General features: G+C 41.4%; 1 long non-coding RNA gene across 2 annotated transcripts; it reads right to left on the minus strand.

Moving 5' to 3' along the window:
* Nucleotides 1–2,581: 2,581 nt before the first annotated feature.
* Nucleotides 2,582–5,163, minus strand: LOC116583691. Of its 2 annotated transcripts, none has more exons than XR_004282843.1 (3): nt 5,121–5,163; nt 3,101–3,256; nt 2,582–2,863 (listed from the first exon to the last, which is right to left on the minus strand). It is a non-coding gene; the product is annotated as an uncharacterized LOC116583691 (long non-coding RNA). The 2 variants fall into 2 exon arrangements; XR_004282841.1 differs by having other exon boundaries at nt 5,031–5,140.
* Between the last annotated feature and the right edge of the window lie 732 nt (nt 5,164–5,895).

The following is a 5,895-nucleotide window of genomic DNA, read 5'->3' on the forward strand; positions in this document are numbered from 1 at the left end:
TCAGTGGGTGTCAGAGAATTGTTTGATAGTGTGAAAAAAAAAAAACCCCACCAATTGGAATTGGTATCAGAATCTCACTCCCAAAAGTCCCCTGGTTGCAGCTCTTCCCATAGGACTCATCTCCATCCATGTTTCTAATACATGTCTGGGTCCCCATCATGTCTGCTCCCAATGACCCCTGCCTCTTGCTCCAGGGTCTCTTTGGAATAATTCTGTTTCTTCCTGACTTTCTCAGCCCTCGTACCTTCCAAGGGTCTCTGTGGTCATTTATGCACAGATAAATGAAACACACCTTCTCAGAGAAGATCTTCCTCTCCAACTGACATTACTCAACAAGCCAGCCAATCTGTCTTTGAGAAAAATGCTGAACTCTTGCAAACCACATGAAAATCCAGGACTAAAATTGCTACAGTAAGGAATACAATATTTCACAGCAATTATTATTACTTAATACTCTTTTAAATATTGAAAGTACCATTCTCTTGTACAGCTGAAACTCCTTTGTAGATGCCAACACATATGACTGACATTAACAGAAGCAAGAATTCTTTTTTTTTTTAATATTTTATTTATTTACTTGACAGAGAGATCACAAGTAGGCAGAGAGGCAGGCAGAGAGAGAGAGGAGGGAGCAGGCTCCCCGCTGAACAGAGAGCCCGACGTGGGACTCGATCCCAAGACCCCGAAATCATGACCCGAGCTGAAGGCAGCGGCTTTAACCCACTGAGCCACCCAGGCGTCCCGGAAGCAAGAATTCTTATTGACCCACATTTTCCAGTAGGAAAGCCAGGAGCTTGTTCCATAGCTTAGTGACTTTGCCAGTATTACGAAGGACTTCAAAAGAATTACATACAAAACATGAAGATTAAGAATAGGCAAAAATAGTTTTTTCCTACAGGGATACCTGCAGTGTATTCATTTTTTCATTATTGCTATAAGAAATCCTCATAAACTTAATCACTTAAACAATACGAATTTGTTGTCTTGCAGTTCTAGAGGACAGAAGTTCAACACGGGCCTCACTGGCTAAAATCAATGTGTGGACAGGGCTGTTTCTCTCTGGAGGTTCCAGGGAAGAATCTGTGTTCTTACCTTTCCAGCTCCTAGAAACTTCTAGATACCTTGGTTGAGGGCATCTTTCTCCACCTCCAAAGGCAGCAACATTGCGATTCTCAAAACCATTCTTCCACAACCACATTTCCTCTCCTGTGTGTTAGGACTCTTGTGATGACATTGGGCCCACCCAGACAATTCCGGAAAATTTCCCTCTTTCAAGGTCAGGTGAATAATAACCTTAATTCCATCTAAAACCTTCATATCCCTTTGACACATAACCTCACATATTCATAGGTTCCTGGAATCAGGACCATCTTTGAGGGACCTTTATTCTGCCTTCCTCAGGCACATTGCATAAAATAGTAAAGCAGTCCAGATACAAACCAGAGAGTAGAGTTTTTTAAAAAGAATTTACTTATTTATTTGAGAGAGAGAGAGAGAGGGAGAGAGTGCAAGCCAGGGAAGGGAGAAGCAGACCCCATGCTGAGCATGGACCCCCCCCCCCACACACACACACACTCGGGACTCTACCCCACCACCCTGAGATCATGACCTGGGTTGAAGGCAGATGCTTAATCAACTGAGCCACCCAGGCCCCTTGTTTAATTTTTCCCTCCCTAGCTCCCACGACCCCCTACCCTACCCTCAAATTCCTCATATCAGTGAGATCATATGATAATTGTCTTTCTCAGATTGACATATTTTGCTTAGTATAATATTCTCTAGTTCCATCCATGTCATTGCAAATGGCAGGATTTGGGGTTTTTTGATAAAAGCCTTCTTTTTATATCTCCTACTTAGACCTCAGGATTTGACAGATTCAAACTAATAAATAAGTGCTGTTTATTAAGTAAAGTTCCATTTTCCAAAGTTTTATTAAACAACAGAAAAAAAGGATTAACATCTATCCTCCATATGAACAGCACAAGAGTATTAGTAATAAAAGTCAGTGTGAATTGAACACTTATTAACCACCATGTGCTTTGCTAAGTGCTTTCTCTACATTGACTCATGATTCCTTGAGATCATGACTTTCATTGCTCCAATTTTGTCAATGAGAAAGTCAAAGCACAAGTTGCTGTGTCCCAAACTCACACAGTGAGTGGTAAAACCATGATCAAAACCAAGGTCTGACTGTAGGAGCCATATTTTTAACCATTATGTTATTCTGCCAATATATTCCTAACAAAAGAATATGAATGTTATGGTTCCATGTGTCTGTGCCACCTGCTGATGGGCAACCATGGATGTGAGTTTGTTTGATGTGTTAAGAATAATATGGTTTTGTGCTTCTTTTGCTTCCTTAGCAACCCCAGAGGACCATGCAGGAGTAGGGTTTGAAATAATTCAGACAATAGAGGGGTGACACACAGACCCCCTCCTATCAGATGAAGAAGTTGCCAAGATAATCTGAGAAATTATCACTTCAAAGCAACTAAAAAATGCATAATTAATTGGACATAATACATAGAAGACTCTAACCACCAAAAAAAAAAAGGCTTGAAAATGAATTCTATTTCCTGAAAGACCTTCCAAACACTTTGGATTTCAGACCTGAACAACTGCTAAAGAAGTCTGACTTTCTGGCAGCCCAGCTACCCCCACACCAGCCTGCAGCGGTTTTGGTTGTCTCCTAGAGACCATTGCACGTGGAGCAGGTGTAATCAATCCTAGAGTTATGCAATACACAATATGATTGAAAATGTGGTACAATACTGTGTGTCCAACACAAACACAGTCATTAATCACCTCTGCCTCCCCAAGCTAATGCACCTTGGTCCAGATGTTACACTTTCTGAATTCAGAGCTGTGGAAAGAAAATAATGGTCAGTTACTCAGTGTTTCTGGGAATCATGTCCAAGGACGAGAGCCTTACTGTAGAGCCAGTCCTGAAGACAAGTGGGAGGGAAGGAAACAGGGAGAGAGGGGGTAGGAAGGAAGGACAGAAGCAAGTATCCTACTCCAGAAATATGGTGGAGTTCCGGTGTGCCTCATATCTATCTAGATTTCTTCTTCTAGACATAGGAGAATTACACTTCCTTACCTTCTTTGTAGGTTAGGTGGTGTCATATAACAAGTCCGCATTGAAGTGTTTATTTGCTGGTGAGCCCTCTCTGTGCTTCCTTCCACTGCTGAGGTGATCATAGAGAATCAGAGGCCTTGTGATAAGATACAGGGGCCACAATACTGATGCTTTGTCCTAGAGAATCACCCAGAAGCTCAATGGGCTTAAGCAAGCAAGAAACAAATCTCGTTTCTTGAACCACTGAGCAATAGGAGTGTTTTATTAATGCAGTATCACTTATCTTAACATGACTAATAGGAAATTAAAGGCAAAACTTGCCAGAGCCAAACTACAAGAGAATTTTTAAATGTTTATAATGCAAATTTGCACAATGGCTCCCACCTAATTGGGGCTCAATAAATACTTGCTGAACATTGTGTGAATGGTTTTTCTCAACTACTAATTAGCAATACCTCATCTCTTATGTAAAATATGGGGACAATGAAGCTGACATCCGGAAAGAAGTCAAGCCCAAAGAAAGGTCACTGGCTTCAGCTGTCCCAAGTCTTACTTCTTCCTTTTCATCTACCCAAGAAAATAAAATTTCCTTTTTACCTAAACTAGTCTCCGTAGAATTTCTGTCACTTGTAATCAAGAAACCTATCTAATCCAAAAGACAAACCCCTTGAGGAAAACTCAATTCATGAATTTGGCGAACTTTTCTGAGCACCCACTACGTGCAGTTATATTTTCCATTATCTCGAGTATAATTTCCAATATAGACTAGATGAATAAAAATGGAATGGGTGCAAAACTTGCTCATAATATTTATCACTGAGAGGGGCTACTGAGACACTCATATTTTCCTCTGGAAACTAGATCTTGAAACCAAAACCTGCTAAGCAAGAATGCAAAGCCTAAACATAGACATGTGGCCTACAGTCTTCCCACAAATCTAGTCTGCCAGTTTAAGTAACCCCCACCTCCCAATCACACCCCACATACACAGACTTAAACATCTTTTGCAACAGAATGTTCGTCTCATATGTTCACCGTGAGGATAGACTTTTCACCAAGCACACTTGGGAATGTAGGATAAACTGGGGGTGATATTCTAAATATTTAACAGCTAGACCTACATGGGTTTGGAGCAATCAGAACAGAGGTTATCAATCGCTCCACATTATAACATAAGCCTCAGGACAGAGCGAGTAAAAAAAAAAAACAAAACTAGGATTCTGGATTCCAGAGGAAACTCAAGATTGGGAATTGAGAGAACCCCAATAGTTTGGCACTGATAGCCCTGCAAAGAGACTACTAGCTGTGTCTCAACATGCCCATCACTCATGTCTTGTCAATTGTGAGCAGGGACAGATGATCACAAGTCCTCCCAACACTCTATTTTCAAAGGTTTCTGATCCTACACCTCAAGTTAACCCAGTGCTTCAGCAGATGGGATCATTCCTTCCATTAGTGTATAGCCAAGGCCCACTGCCTTAAGCGCCTTCCTGTCTCTTTCAGGTCGCCATTTACAAGTATTCCAAACTCAATTAAAGACCATGCATGTTGCAATTTCTGTGTTTCAAAGAATCAGAGTCCAACAATCCAAAAGACTGCTCTAAACCAATGTAAACCTTTACTCAGACTCTTGTGGAAATGACAAAGAAGAACAGTGCACAGAAAGTATTTTAGCCGTCCTTTAAGTAGTTTTCTCAGTCGATTTCTCTCCTCAAACTATCTCTCTCCCTCACTCTGCAGCAGACTCCAGAAAAATTCTCCCTCTGACAGTGACTCCTAAAAACTCTCTTCTCCAGCCCTAAACATCCCCCAACTCTCCCCACTAAGATTTAGCCCAAGGAGCTAGTTTTTTCTTTACCAAGAGTTTGTCAAGCATCACAGAGGTTCAGAAACCTTTCCCTCTCTATCCCCACTCCTCTCACACTGCTATTCTATTCCCACAGCACCAGACCATCAAACTCCAAGGAAGTGGCATCATGGAGGGAGGGCGGCTTCTTCCCACCAGGAGAACCAGAGGTTTCCTACCACCGAACTCACTCACAGCTCACAAGGGGAGCTCATGAAGCCCCTGCCTTTTATAATAGAAATTCTAGTGGAGATTCTGATGAATGGAATGTTCTATTTGCTTGTACAAGTCTCCAGTTCAGGCCAGTTTGCATTGTTTTCCTAGTGTTTCTCATCCCCAGTCCTTGGAGATGACTTGCTTTTGATCTCTGAGGCACCCTTAGAGAGCCCCTACCAGGAGACCTTCTCCTCACAACCTGACAAGGTATAATAGCTATGTGGCCTTTGGCTAAGTCATACTCCCTGCTGAGTTGGGACGATATCTTTAAGGTACCAGATTAATTTGCTTCTTTTTCGTTCTCACCTGAGACCTGGAAGAACAAAATAGCTCAGAACAGTATGCCATGTCTTGCCTGGTTTAAGGACCCCCGATCTAAGAATGGGAAACACGATTTCTGGCCCCATACTCACCAATCACAAGCTGGGTGATTCTGAACCCATTAGTTCTTTTCTCAGGTCCTCAGTTGGAGGGTGTTAAACTAGATAGTGGGTTTCTCAGCAGAAGGAGGAGAGAAATTTAATCATAAGCTTATTTTTTCATATTTATTTACTGGGATTGATCATATGATTGATTGCACTTGTATAAAAAATCTAGTTCTAAAAAAGTTTGAAAAACACTGACCTAGATAATATCTCCAAGGTCCTTCTAGCTCTAATAGCCCAATAGTCTATGATTTTCTTCTCTGACCTCCCTGTATAGAGGAAGTCTGCAATGAGCAATTTTTTTTTTATTTCTCAAATCAATCAAAGAA

The sequence above is a fragment of the Mustela erminea genome, chromosome 2 (assembly GCF_009829155.1).
Source record: "Mustela erminea isolate mMusErm1 chromosome 2, mMusErm1.Pri, whole genome shotgun sequence".
In the NCBI taxonomy this organism is placed as follows: domain Eukaryota; kingdom Metazoa; phylum Chordata; class Mammalia; order Carnivora; family Mustelidae; genus Mustela; species Mustela erminea.